At 33.1% G+C, this 14,120-nt stretch overlaps 2 long non-coding RNA genes across 2 annotated transcripts; both read right to left on the reverse strand.

Annotated features, from left to right (window-relative positions):
• Nucleotides 1-1,376: 1,376 nt before the first annotated feature.
• Nucleotides 1,377-7,258, reverse strand: LOC123718082. Its single transcript, XR_006754909.1, has 4 exons — nt 7,070-7,258; nt 5,642-5,694; nt 3,833-3,920; nt 1,377-1,997 (listed from the first exon to the last, which is right to left on the reverse strand). It is a non-coding gene; the product is annotated as an uncharacterized LOC123718082 (long non-coding RNA).
• Nucleotides 7,259-9,023: 1,765 nt separating this feature from the next.
• LOC123718086 lies at nt 9,024-13,934 on the reverse strand. The gene is made up of 4 exons (XR_006754916.1): nt 13,466-13,934; nt 12,025-12,077; nt 10,748-10,835; nt 9,024-9,895 (listed from the first exon to the last, which is right to left on the reverse strand). It is a non-coding gene; the product is annotated as an uncharacterized LOC123718086 (long non-coding RNA).
• Between the last annotated feature and the right edge of the window lie 186 nt (nt 13,935-14,120).

Here is a 14,120-nt window from a genome sequence, read left to right on the forward strand (position 1 = left end):
GTCACTTTCTTAGCGGCTTAAGCCCTTGGTGTTGCGCAGAGATGTGGGTCTCACTGCATCTTCTACCGCACTTAACGAGAGAGTGTGTGGAAGAAGTATTTTTTTAGCCCATTTGACACCCGCGAGCCCTTTGGCCTTAATTGGGGCGATGGTATCTCTAACATCAGGTGAGCTTCGTGACTTTTTGTTCTAAAAATATACTAAATAAAATACCATATGAAAAATTGTGCATATTTGCTTTTGAGTCATTGTTTTTTTTTTCTTTGTCCATAATTGATTCGATGTAAAATAATCTTAAGCTAAACGAAAAGAAGGCAAAATGTATTAAATTTGTAACTACATATGTAATGCTATAACAATAATTAAAAACGAGGAAATATACTTTCTTGGTAATGAGGTTTTCTTGCTAATTGCTTTAGATAGTAAACTCCAGTGGGATGAGAATATTTTGTATGTGCGAAAAATATAGATCTTTAAAAAGACTAGTAGCTTCCGTAATTATACTCGCTATAAAGACAAAATTAGCGCACCAACCACAAAACTGCATAAAACGAGTGATTCTTTCCAAGTCAATTGTATACGTTTTTAACAAAATCCCTAGTAAGATACAGTTGTCAATAAATAAATTTTACATTAAAGTAAAACTGCTTGCTAAGGCCTATTATAATATAAATGAATATTTAAGATCTAGGATCTTGGATGCTGCTTGGATATGAATTGCTCGAGTACAAACCGTGATCCATGTGGTATCAAATTGTTTCAGTATAATTAGTATTATCATTATTTTCTTATGTAGCCAAGTTGACATTTCAAGGATCGTCATGCTCGCTTAAATGTCATTGCTTGTGGTGGCATCCATGCGTCGGGTTGTCGCTCTCCCTAAAATAGGGCGAGGTAGCCATGCGTCATACTCGTGAACGGGTGCTAATTGTGGTGAATGGTCGTACTCGAATTCGTGTATGCGGTGATATTAGATATTTCGACTATGTATTTGCGTGTTCCCACGAGAATGTAAGTGCGTGCTCCTATTTCACCTACTGCTGATAGAGGACAAATCTTTGTTTTTAATTTAATTTATTATTAATTAGTTAAGATGTCATGTGGAACATGGTGTAATGGTCCTTACAAACGTTGTGTAAAACAACAACTTGGCGATTAAAAAGAGTGGCGGAGAGTTTATTGCCAGTTCTTTTCTTCCGTTCTACGCCCTTGATTTGAGAACTGGCAGTATATTTAAAATTAGAAGCATTTAATGTATATTTATGTTTTATTGACGTTCATAAGTGTACATTGTGTTATATGTATAAATGATTTTTAATTTTGACGTCCAAAAAATAACCTAACAAACATCATCATTACCCATTAAACAAAATAAATAATTGTTGAATTAATTTATTTCCTCACACTATTGTAATCATTTAGGAATAAATTAAATAACACTATTTTGATAACTTCATTTTACAAAATTTTCACACATAATAAGCTCATTCACAGTTTTCTTAAACTATTTCAGTTCAATTTGAAAATTTAACTTAAAATATTTTGCTACGAAAAGTGATAAATGCCTAAAGAAATTAAACAGTTTTAACAAAAACAAATATAGAGGAAAAAAGGTGCTGCAGTTCCAGTTCTATAAGGTGGACGAATGCATCATCGACTAGTCTTGGCTCGACAGCTTCAATGGATTTAATGACAATATATTCTATCAAGTTGCAGATATCTTTAATCGGAATAAGTTTATAACCACAGATTGTATATGTCGCTACAGCAGGTTCGTATTTATCTTATTGAACTTAAAACTTAATTACTGACCAAAAATTAACTATTTATAATATTCTTGAAAATTATTATTATAATTGAAATAATTATAATTTATATTCATATTAGTATTTGAAGTTCTTATATAATTATTAACGGTAATGGGTGAATTAGAAGATTGAATTACATCTATAAAATCACAGCATTCTTCTCCCGTTTGGCACACCATTTGTATTGTCCTGAAAGTCGAAATAAAACGTTAAAAACATATTATTTTGCGTCATTATCAGACACTGACAATTTACAACAGGTCCTAATCATTTACGAAAAACAAATATTGTTTTCAATGAAAGCCCGAATAAAGCGTTGAGTTGAATAAAAACCATTAATAAAGTTAATATTGACAATTATCGGGTTCACTATAGGTTTTATCATAGAAATCGCCATTATGTGTTGAGACAGCCATCTTGTGTGTCACTAGACGTAGATTATTCAGACAAGATGGCGGTTTATCATCAGCTGTGTAATTTTTTTTATGTGAAACTTCTTCATCGGCGTTGTAAAAAAATTACCGTCACATTTTTCGGTTACGCCTCACATTATTCCGTTACGCGTCACATTTTTCCGTTACGCGCCATCTTTGTCTTGTCCCTACCACGGTTGATTCGAAGAGTACTTTCCCCAGCGGAGTAGGAATAGCATGTCGTTTAACAATGATAGTAACAATTCTATTAAAATTAATAAAATTCTGTAATAATCTTAGTAGTAATAAGGTAAAATGAAATAATTATACTATTTGTATTCATGTCTATGATAATAAAAGCCTTTTGTTAAACTTTATCTAATTTAACTTTATTTAAGCAATTTCTGTAAAGTTGCATATAGTAGATCATTTGTCGAAAAATAAGGTCATAAAGAAGTTTCACTTCTTACGTGTGTACACTAGTACACGAAAACACATTCTTTTTATTACGATGTAGGTTGTGTGTTAACGCGTATACAGCTGCTTAATGTTTCTAAATGTTGTGTGAATATATAATTTGTTAGATGACATAAGAGTAGAATAAAGGAAGAGGGTTTTAATAAATTTATTGTGTATGTATTGGACAGGAGACAGTGTGAGTATCTTATAAGCCTCATAAATTTCAGGTGATTCGTCCAAATTCAACATATGATATTATCAAAACCCTTGGATCACCGTTAAGCTCTCAGCCTATAGTTGAAATTGTTGCTACGAAACGAGTGGATGGCAAGTGCATATATGGCACGATAAATACAAAACTCGCATCTTTTAAAAATCAAATTTTATAAAACATTGTTTGTTTTATTACATAAGCTGGAGCTTTTGTTATTGTTTCATTTCGTGCTCGACACATAACGTCTAATTCACGCACACATTTTTTTACAATAAGTTTATATTTATTTAAGATATACTGATAACACTGGTGGTTTAGTTGAAAGCCGCATTAACTAGTAAAGAATATTTTATTGGGAAGAGGAGTGTTTCTGAAAGCTTTTTTTTGAAACATTATTGCTTCATATTAGTTTAATTTTTGAGGCAGATTCGAGAGACTTAGAAACCGACTGAAGAATATACCGCATCATAACATGGCATGGAAGGTTTAAAGAGAAGCGGAAAACGATATTTAATCAATAGAAGGAATTGATACGTTGAAAAAGCGGACTATTGATAGGAATGGAGACGCCTGGTCTCCCTTCAATGGCGGTCCATGCGAGAAAAGTATAATAATTAAAGACTGGCATGACTAATAAGTGATCTGAAATTTATAATATTCATTTAAAAAATATAGACTTAAAATTATTGTTTGGAAATTATTAATTTTTATCGTGACCCATAATTAATGCTTACAATAAAAGGCTGATTTTTTTATTATTTTATATAATCATTGTTATTTTGATACCTTACGACATAGCCTTAATCAACGTGACATAAGCCCTTGTAAACATTATCCATGGGATGCATTTTTGCAAGTCTCGGCGCGAATCTTTCGCTAAGTATGCGTTTTAATTACAGTCAAAACTGGTATTAGTATAATAAATTAAATATACACACCTGTAAACATTCAAGTTACCAAGATCAGGTGCCTTACATTGTCCTGGTTCGACACATTTCCCTATTGAACCGTTTGACATGTTGCATACTGTAGAAAAATATATAAAGAGATTTAAAAGTAAGAGAATCTATAATAGATACATGATGCAGCCAACTATCTTAATTAGCCGTTTAATTAACAGCCTAGCCTTTTAACTAAACACCGCTGTTTAGCTAGCGGCCTGAAACATATTCAGCCAGTTGATTAAACAATTAGGCCAATTACTAGGATCGGTGATGTTCATTACTTGACTAGCCTGTTGACTTTTTTCAAATTAAGTTCCACTCTCTGCCACGCTCAAACTCGAAACTTTGATGTTGTTTTCCAAAGTTAAACGAAAAACAACAAGTAAAATGGAAGAGTGTACTGACAATAATAATGTGAATTTAGTTGTGACTGACTCGAGCAATTTCATTTTTAAAGATATATTTCTTTATGTCTTTCTGCCACTCTTAATGTCTTTACTATAAGTACAGTAGAAAAGCTGTGATATAACTTTCAGATCCATTCTAAAAGATCATCTCTCATAGTATGTACAGCTTATAAAGTGAACAAAAACATCGTGACGTAACCGGCATGTCTCAAATCAATGACATGTTTCAGACAGAAGGCTGATCATCTAGTTGTCTACTGATTGATTAATTGATTATTATTAACATTATGATTTATATCCGTGTTTTTCTCCTATATTCCACGGCGAGTGTTATAAAAAAGTTTTGGTTGGGTTTTCCGGACATGTTTGTTTTATATATGATAATCAAAAGACACATGGATGGTCCCCATTTGCTCTCAAAATAACTTATCGATTACTCGGTTAATCCTTATTTTTTCTGTTAAAATTTGTGTTAATCCTATTATTTTTAAGTTACAAATTTATAGAAGAATTATATTATTATAGTTAATATAAAGCATGCTGCATTGTGTTATTTAAGAGTATAACTACTATGAGTTTTTAGTGTTAATTTCGTTTGTGTGAAAGATTTAATTGTAATGATTTTTTAAGCTTTTTTTAAACTTGTTAAACATTTGCAAAATTTCTTCTTCATATGTATGCGAACGCAACGAGTGTATCGTAAGTGAAACTAAAAGAAACTGTATTAATCGGCATACTTTGTTTTAGTTTGATTATAGCGTTGGATCAAACAGTAGGTACTAGGTACCTATTATTCTACCTAGCATGAAGTTACCAATCAGCTTCAATGATTTTGATAATGTTTCAAATCTTTTATTGGTCAATAGAAGATTGCTAAAAGACCACGAATTTTCAATATCAAATTGTTTTACTTGAATTACTTTATAATGTTTTCCGTTGTAAATATTAATTTGGTACAAAGCGGAAAATTCAAGAAATAAACTTTCCAGCGCGGTAAACTAGACTAGCAGTTGCCACCGGCCAGTGACCACTAAATCCAGTGATGCTTTTGGGGATTGGGAGAGTGATGCCTTGTGGGGGATTCTCCTTAAATATAGGAGGAATCTAGATGTCCTGGGGGGTTTAAGGAGGTACATTTATTTAAGGGAATTTTTTGGGAGTATTGGCACTAAAATGTATTTATTTTTTATCAAAAAGTTTCTATATAATTTATATTAAGCCTACAAACTCAACAAAATATAAACTCCAAGCGTGGCTTTAACTGAAATATCAAAACGATACAAGATTTAAATAACAGCTATTGTTGATTAAACTACATCGTAAAAAAATCTGCACGGGTAATGTTTGTAAATATATATAGTGAATAAAAAGGGTTTTGACTAGTTAAAAGAATTACCGCCATTGTCAGCATAACAGGTCCCAATCAGGAAAGCCAGTAAAAGATGTACTCTGAAACGAAAAACAAATGTAAATTTCTTGAGCATCATATGTATACACCACTTTGTAAGGTGAAATGGAGCGGCCATGTCGGACTTGACGCGATGGGCTGCGCCAACTCAAAGCCCTCTGGTAGCCCCATACATTTTTAAAATTGTCCAAGTCAAGCTTATTTCGCAATGCAACGTAATACTCAATAAGTGTGCGGATTCAACGAATACATTTTTGATGTTCCAACGATGATGGTGCTGGAGGTGAATACTAAGAACACCGTGGACTGCGAAGCGGACCAATCAATCGTGATCTAACTGCTGTTTTCGTACAATCCGCAGAGGCGATGAGAACTTCACGTGATTGGTAACAGAGAGGCAAAACATCACATGGCCTTTCAGATAGACCGATCAATCAAGTCGTCATCCTCAAAATTATTTAGGTACTGACTTGGCTGACTTGACTTGACTGAAAACAGGTGTTTTCACCTGTTTCAGTCAGTACCTAGTCAGTTTAAGCAACTTACGGACCAAGACGCTCACACATGAGCTGCCAACTGAAGAGAGACTTATGTATTCGTAGAATTTTGCACAGCCTTCGAATGCGCTTTAAGAACCACTAGGCCTTTAAGATGTTGTCATTGAATAATAGTAGAGAATAATTAATTGATAAGATCGATTGTCCCAAACTTTTAAATAATTTCAAACACCCCTACATAAGGCATGCCATCTTTTCAGAAGAACCAAAACGCGTTCTAACCTAACTTAACAAAACCGATACACAGATTAAGTATTCTGATAAACGAGCTAGGTCTGGATATCCATAGTTGCTAATACATACTTTGAAATCACTTTTCCCTAATTCATTTATATATTGATATATAAATAATCAAATATACAGTATTTATAATATGCTTACGCTATAAAGTAATAATTAAAAATCTAAACAATTTAAAAAAAAGTTTGGTCATTGTTATACTCTCTGTATTGCTATACTTATCCGGTGACCCCAAAGCATCAGCTCTAGGTTCACGGTTACTATCTACCAGGCGCCAATTTTATTTTATTTTCCTTTAGTTTTTATAATTTTTATCTCTTCGTGTATGTTATGTTTGCCTTCTGCCTGCCCCATTTAATCTTGTATTTTTATTTAGTACCAATGTATTAGTGTGCCGATCGTTGGCAAGCTTTAATAATAATAAATAAAGTAAAAAAATATGCCAACACTGCTACACTGAGTTATAAGCTCAGTGTATGCACTAAATCATGCCACTCAGATAATTTTACCTTACGGTAACATAAACAATATTGCACAGGGATTTGAACCCTCAGTAAACTGTTTCCAAGTCACTATACTAATACTGATAATCTGCTTTTATAAACAATAAAACACTCACTTCATTTCAATAAAATCACGCACAGGTCCGCTTTAATCGAAATACAAACGCAAACTATTTTATATCTACGTACTTAAATGCTGTCATATAGAAATAAACACTAGCTCCGGCTGCTGGGTTTAAATATTAATTTAACAATAATACAGTGGTACCTTGATGTACGAGTGTATGATGTACGAACACTACACTAACAGTTGCTCAGACGATCCAGAAAAATTTTACTAGTACATTTTATAGGCAAAGCTTAGTAATATGTGAAATATTACTAAATTTTGCCTCTGTGACAACAAACAATTGTTAATTAAATAAATAAATACTTTATTACAAGGAAAATACATTTTGTTATTGTTGGTCTTCACAAATGATAAGCGTGGTCTCTCAGTGATTTATGAAAAGGTCAATTGGCCGTTCTAACTTGAGACCATCATCACAAAAGTATGCTCTTAGTACGACCGACTTCAGGCCTGTAAGTGGTTAGACTGTCCGATCATCGTCCTTATAGGTCGGAATAATATAGTTAAATTGCCATTGGCTATCTTGGTAAAAGGAAAATAGAAATTCTGTAGGAACAGGTCACCAACCTTCTATCGTGGATTGGACCACATTCAGCGTTATAGACTATAACTTAACGTATATAAGGAAGACCTTCCTTCACTAAACAAAACTTGTCTGTGTCTAATACAGTCATCTATAATTGTCTATTATTTTAATTTTTATCTATTTTATAATATTTATTCATTAACGCCTTATTTATGGCCAAATTTCGACTCAAATATTATAAAACCGTTCGCTACGAGCATTCCTGGCTGAAGATTATTTCAAGTTTCAATGAACAGCATACATACCAGCTGCCAAAAGCAGAGAAAAGATTTGTTGCTAATAATAACATCTATGTTGTTTTAATCAGTAGTTGGCTTAAGTAACAGTTAGTTATTAAGTAATGACTCTAAGCACAGCGTACACTCATGTCAAAAGTCTCAGTCAAACAGTAAATAGTTGATTTAATTTAAACAAAACACGCAACATCAGATTGATAACATTTGAGTTGTCATGCATAATGGAAATCCGATATAATATCAATCGTATCTTTTATCTATGGTTTTTGCATACCATTAAAATATATATTTTAACGAGTATTTTATTATACTTTATTACATTATTAACTTTTGCAATAAATTCCGGTTATTATTTTATTTAAATAAAATCTATGTTCACACATGGTTATTTTAATTCACTAAATCATAAACGCGAATACATATTAATTACTTTCTTCGTAGGTTCTGATTGTGTACGGGCCGTTAAAGTGTTCCTCTTGTCAGCGGCAGTAAGCAGAACTCCCAAAAATAATAGTACGTAAAAGTATTAATATTTTGTGGGAATCCTCGTAACTACATTTCTTTTTCAAGCATTGATATAGCACCAAATACGAAAATCAAAGATTTTACTGTTATTATAATTCTACTAAACTAACTTTATTTATTACTAATATTATTTTATTCAGTTATATAACTACTCATTTGTTTAATTATCTACCTGTACATATAGAACACACGTTAATATCTATCTACACAACAACACAAGTTTACGGGGGTTTATTCAAAAAATAAATTAAAACTTTGAACCTCTTATCGAAAGTACTTCGATAAAAAGAGTAGGTATTATGATACGTAGTGTTTGTGTCTCTGCGCATGTATGGGGACCTGTATATATCTAGGGTTTGTTAAACGAAATTTGGTTTATTTTTCTAAAACACCTTGCTCAAATTAGTAAAAATATCTATTCAATAGTTTCTTTATGCCTAATAATGTTTGTAAATACGACACACATCTTTGTATTTGCATAATTTCAATTGAATTATCAGATTTCATTCAAGAATCACATCAATAAATTCTGTAATTTATTATGTCAACATTGGTCACACGGTAAACACACGAAAAATGAAAGCAAATAAATTAAAATGATATTTATTAAGTGGAAAAAAAAATTAACACGATTTTTACTTTTGGATCACAATTACAATAAATGGCGGAGCGTGAAACAATTTGATGCCGTCAATTTTACTAACCACACTACAAGTGTGAATAATCTGTGATGTATGTAACATCACCAACATTATTCAAACTTGTCTGACTACATGCCTGTGACGTTTGACACTCCGCCACAGGCAATATATAGTTCCGGACTTTATAATAACTGAAAACTGGCAATCATCTAGACCAGACCTCAACCCTTTAGACTTCAAATTATGGTCAGTTTTAAAGGATATGGCTTGCTCTACACGACATGGCGTCCTTGAGTCTCTTGAAAAACCTTTGGAGCAAGCGGCGAAATGTCCCTTGGAAATAGTACGTAAATCTATAAATTCGTGTCCAAACAGATTAAAGGCCTGTATAAAAGCCAAAAGTGGCCATTTAGAACACAATACCTTTTATTTTTTGCTTTGAGACTTTAATAAATATGTACGTAAGTATACATTAATATTTAATTATTTCAGTAAAAATAATTGTATTTTCATTTGCAACAGAACTTAATTGCTGGACTAGGTATATCTTTAATCAGAATAACTTTATAGTCGCAAATTGTATGTGTCGCTAAAACAGGTTGGTATTTATTTTATTGAAGTTAAAACGTAATTACTCACCAAAAATAAACTATTTATAATATTGTTGAAAATTGTTTTTATAAATGAAATAATTATATTCTATATTCATATTAGTATTTAAAGTTTTTATATAATTATTAACGGTAATGGGTGAATCAGAAGATTGGATTATATCTCTAAAATCACAGCATTGTTCTCCCGTTTGGCAGACCATTTGTATTGTCCTGAAAGTCGAAATGAAACGTTAAAAACATTATTATGCGTCATTATCAGACACTGACAATTTACAACAGGTTCTAATCATTAAACAAATATTGTTTTCAACGAAAAACCGAATAAAGCGTTGCGAGGAATTAATAAAGTTAATATTATATTTCCATAATTATAAGGTTCAGTATTGGTTCCATAATAGGAATCGCCATTATATGTCGAGACAGCCATCTTGTGTGTCACTAGACGTGGAGTATTTAGACAAGATGGCGGTTTGATCATTTTTTATTTAACGTGATTTAAAATTATATTTAAACTGATGTTTGCGAGCGGTTTATTATTTTCATTTCATTTTATCATTTCTGGGAAAACTGGGACGACATAGCCTTAATCAACGTAATATAATCCTTGTAAAAATTAACCATGGGATGCGTTTTTGCAAGTCTCGACTCGAATGTTTCCCTAAGTATGCTTTTTAATTACAGTCAAAACTGATATTAGTATAATAACTAACTTTCATACTAACTACTAACTGACGTGAGACTTATCTTAAATTATCGTGATTTATGTGTCTTTTTTACTTTCTATTTTTAATGTATCATCTTTTTAGTTTAGTTTGTTTTTGTTTGAACCTGTTTAGTTTTGTCTTAATAAATGTGTATAACATTTATTTTTGCACTACTTGCCTCTCTTATGTAATTTAATACATTTTTATTTTTGCTTTACTCACAGTGGTTGCCTGGAAGAGATCGCTCGTAAGCGATAAGGCAGCCAGTTCCTCTCCTTTTGATTTTATTACGTTAATTTTTTTTATATTGTAGTGTAACGAAGTGTAAATAAATAAATAATAAATTAAATATACATACCCGTAAACATTCAAGTTACCAACATCAGGTGCCTTACATTGTCCTGGTTTTACACATTTCCCTATTGAACCGTTTGACATGCTGCACACTGGAAAAACAAAATATCTAAAGAGATTTTTTGCTCTTATACATGTCGCAGGCAGCTTAATTAGCCTAGCCTTTAAACTGAACAGCGCAGTTTAGCTAGCGGCCTGAAAGATATTCAGCCCGTTGATCAAACAGCTAGGCTAATGATTTGCATCGATGACGTTTCATTACTGCTTAGACTAGCTTACTGTCGTCTGTTAATTTAAAATTAGTTCCACTTTCTGCCACGCTTAAACTCGAAACGAATTCTCCAAACTGTCAATATGATGTAGCCAAGACCAATGAGTGTTTTATACTTATATGATAATCAAAAGACACATGGATTTCCATTTGCTATTTTTATTAAAACTTGTCTAAATCGTATTATAACTCTTTTAAATCACAAATTTATAGAATAATTATGTTATTCTTAATATAAACCATGCTGTATTGCGTTGTTTAAGAGTAAAGAGTTTTTATTGTTAATTTCGTTTGTGTGCAAGATTTAATTGTAATGAATTTTTTAAAGCTATTTAAATTTTATTGAACATTGGCAAACTTTTCTTCTTCTTTAGTTTCTTTAGAGTCTGTCGTGAGATGGACTAAAAGAAACTATCAAAAGGTATCATTTTTCAAGTATTTTTAGTGGTCAATTGAATATTGCTTAAAGACCTCGAATTTTCTTTTTCAATTTCCAATCGCTTTAATTGAATAACCCGGAATAATGTTTTCCGGTGGAAATATTTATTTGGTAGAAAACTGAAAACTCAAGAACTATTCTTCCAGCTCGGTAAACGGACCTAGCAGTTGCAACTGGCCATCGATCTAAAGCCAGTGATGCCTTCGGGGCTTGGGAAAGTGATGCCTTGGGGGAGATCCCTCCATTTTGGGGAATCTAGATGTTCTGGTGGGTTTAAGGGGGGGGGGGGTTACTGTGTACTTGTACTAAAGCTGTATTTATTTTTTATTAAACAGATTATATCAATGTATTAAGCCTAGAACTAACAAACTCAACCAAATATAAACTCCAAGTGGCAACGCAAACTCCGTGGCTATAACTGAAATATCAAAAAGATCCAAATAACAGCTATTGTGGATTAAACTGTATCGAAGCATAAAAGTAATAATGAAAAAAATAATTCTGCCCGGATGTTGTTTGCAAATATAAAGAAAATGGCTTTTGTTTTGAGGTGTTTAGTTAAAAAAATTACCGCCATGGTTAGCGTAACAGGTCCCAATCAGGAGAGCCAGTAACAGATACATTCTGAAACGAAAAACAAATATAAATTTCTTGAGCATCATATGTATACACCACTTTGTTAGATGAAACGGGGCGGCCAAGGAATTGACACGGTGGGCTGGCCAACTCAAAGCCCACACATATTTAAAAATGCCGATTTTAAAGTCTCGGGGTTCGCCAAGGGATCTGGGGCTCGAAATGATTCGTGTTCAGTTTTATTGTGATTGGCCAACTACATAGACCAACCAGGTGAAGGTAATAATGATGGCGATCAGCTAGTCATAGACAAACACTCGTATCTATATATAAAGTTATCTATGTATTTCCCTCATCTTATCAGAAGAATGCGTTTTGATCCAGAATCCAGATTGGGTATTCTGATAAACGAGCTAGGTCTGGATATCCATAGTTGCTATTCCATTTTTTTTTTTTATAAAATAGGGGGCAAACGGGCAGGAGGCTCACCTGATGTTAAGTGATACCGCCGCCCATGGACACTCTCAATGCCAGTGGGCTCGCGACTGCGTTGCCGGCCTTTTAAGAATTTGTACGCTCTTTTCTTGAAGGACCCTAAGTCGAATTGGTTCGGAAATACTTCAGTGGGCAGCTGGTTCCACGCTGGTGCGCTAAAATTGCCTTGAAAAACGCTCAGTCGTGGAACGGCGGACGTCGAGGTGATACGGGTGGAATTTCACTTTGAAATCAATTTTCCTTGATTCATTTATATATATATACAATAAAATATACAGTGTTTATAATTTTCTTAACCTCCACAGTAATAATAAAAATAATTTAAAATTTAAACAAATTAAAAAACGATTGATCCCTGCGGCAATGTACCTTTAACGCTGGCAGCATTTGCTCTCTGTATTGCGATATTTATCCGTTGACCCTAAAGCATCAGCTCTAGGGTCACTGATACTATCTAGCAGGCGCCAATTTTATTTTATTTTCCTTTGTTTGCCTCAGACATTTAATCTTGTAATTTTATTATGTACCAATGTATCAGTGTGCCGATGGTAGGCAAGCTTTTGTAAATAAAGTAAAAAAAATAGGATAACACTGCTACACTGAGTTATAACTCAGTGTATACTCTAATTTATGCCCCTTAGATAATTTTGTTGACATCAAGTACGTAACTTAATGCTTAGTTTTAACCCGTATTACAATTTTACATTACGATAACACGAACTTGCATAGGGATTCAAACCCTGAACTTATTCCGAGTCACTTTACTTAAGCTGATAATCTACTTTTATATACAATAAAACACTCACTTCATTTTAATTAAATCACGCACAGGTCCGCTTTAATCGAAATACAAACGTAAACTATTTTATATCTACGGACTTAAATGTTGTCATATACACTTGCTTCGGCTTTAAATATTAATAACAATTATTCAGTGGTACCTGTTTCGAGTGTTTTGAGAGCAAGATTTGTGATACGAGGAATCGCGCACTACACACAACACTAACAGTTTCTCCAACTTCAGACCTCAGTCTGTTTGCTTGTTTCTCGTTGCCTCGCTTTCGTAGCATTTTCGATAAGTTGGGTTCGCTTTTGATTATAGCTCAGATCCGCAGATGTCTATTGAGTTGAAGCGTGAAATCATTTTCTTATTCAAAAACACTTAACAAAAACAACTGAGATGGTGTTTTGGGTGCTGGATTAATGGCATTTCAATTAATTCCAATGGATAAAAGTCCTATATATCGTACATGCAATTACGGGCTATATTGTATTTATCTTAGGATAGGTTATAGATAAAGGCGGATTCAGGGGGACCAAGGGGGTCAGGAGCCCTAGGGTGTGGTATTCTTAAAGGGCCTTACTAAATGCTTTTTTTAATTCTTCTGTTTATGATAGAACTACATTTCACACACATATTACTAAACTTTGCCTCTGTCCCGCACCGTCCCCCGACGCACAAATAACACGTTTTGTACATCATTTGACCAGAATTTCTTGGGTTGCAAAAGATAAGGTTTTCATGAAAAAATCATGACACTTATCTCGTAATTCAAATCCCGCAATGCATGTCAATTAACTGTGTCATCGTACTGT

Source organism: Pieris brassicae, chromosome 14 (assembly GCF_905147105.1).
Source record: "Pieris brassicae chromosome 14, ilPieBrab1.1, whole genome shotgun sequence".
Lineage (NCBI taxonomy): Eukaryota > Metazoa > Arthropoda > Insecta > Lepidoptera > Pieridae > Pieris > Pieris brassicae.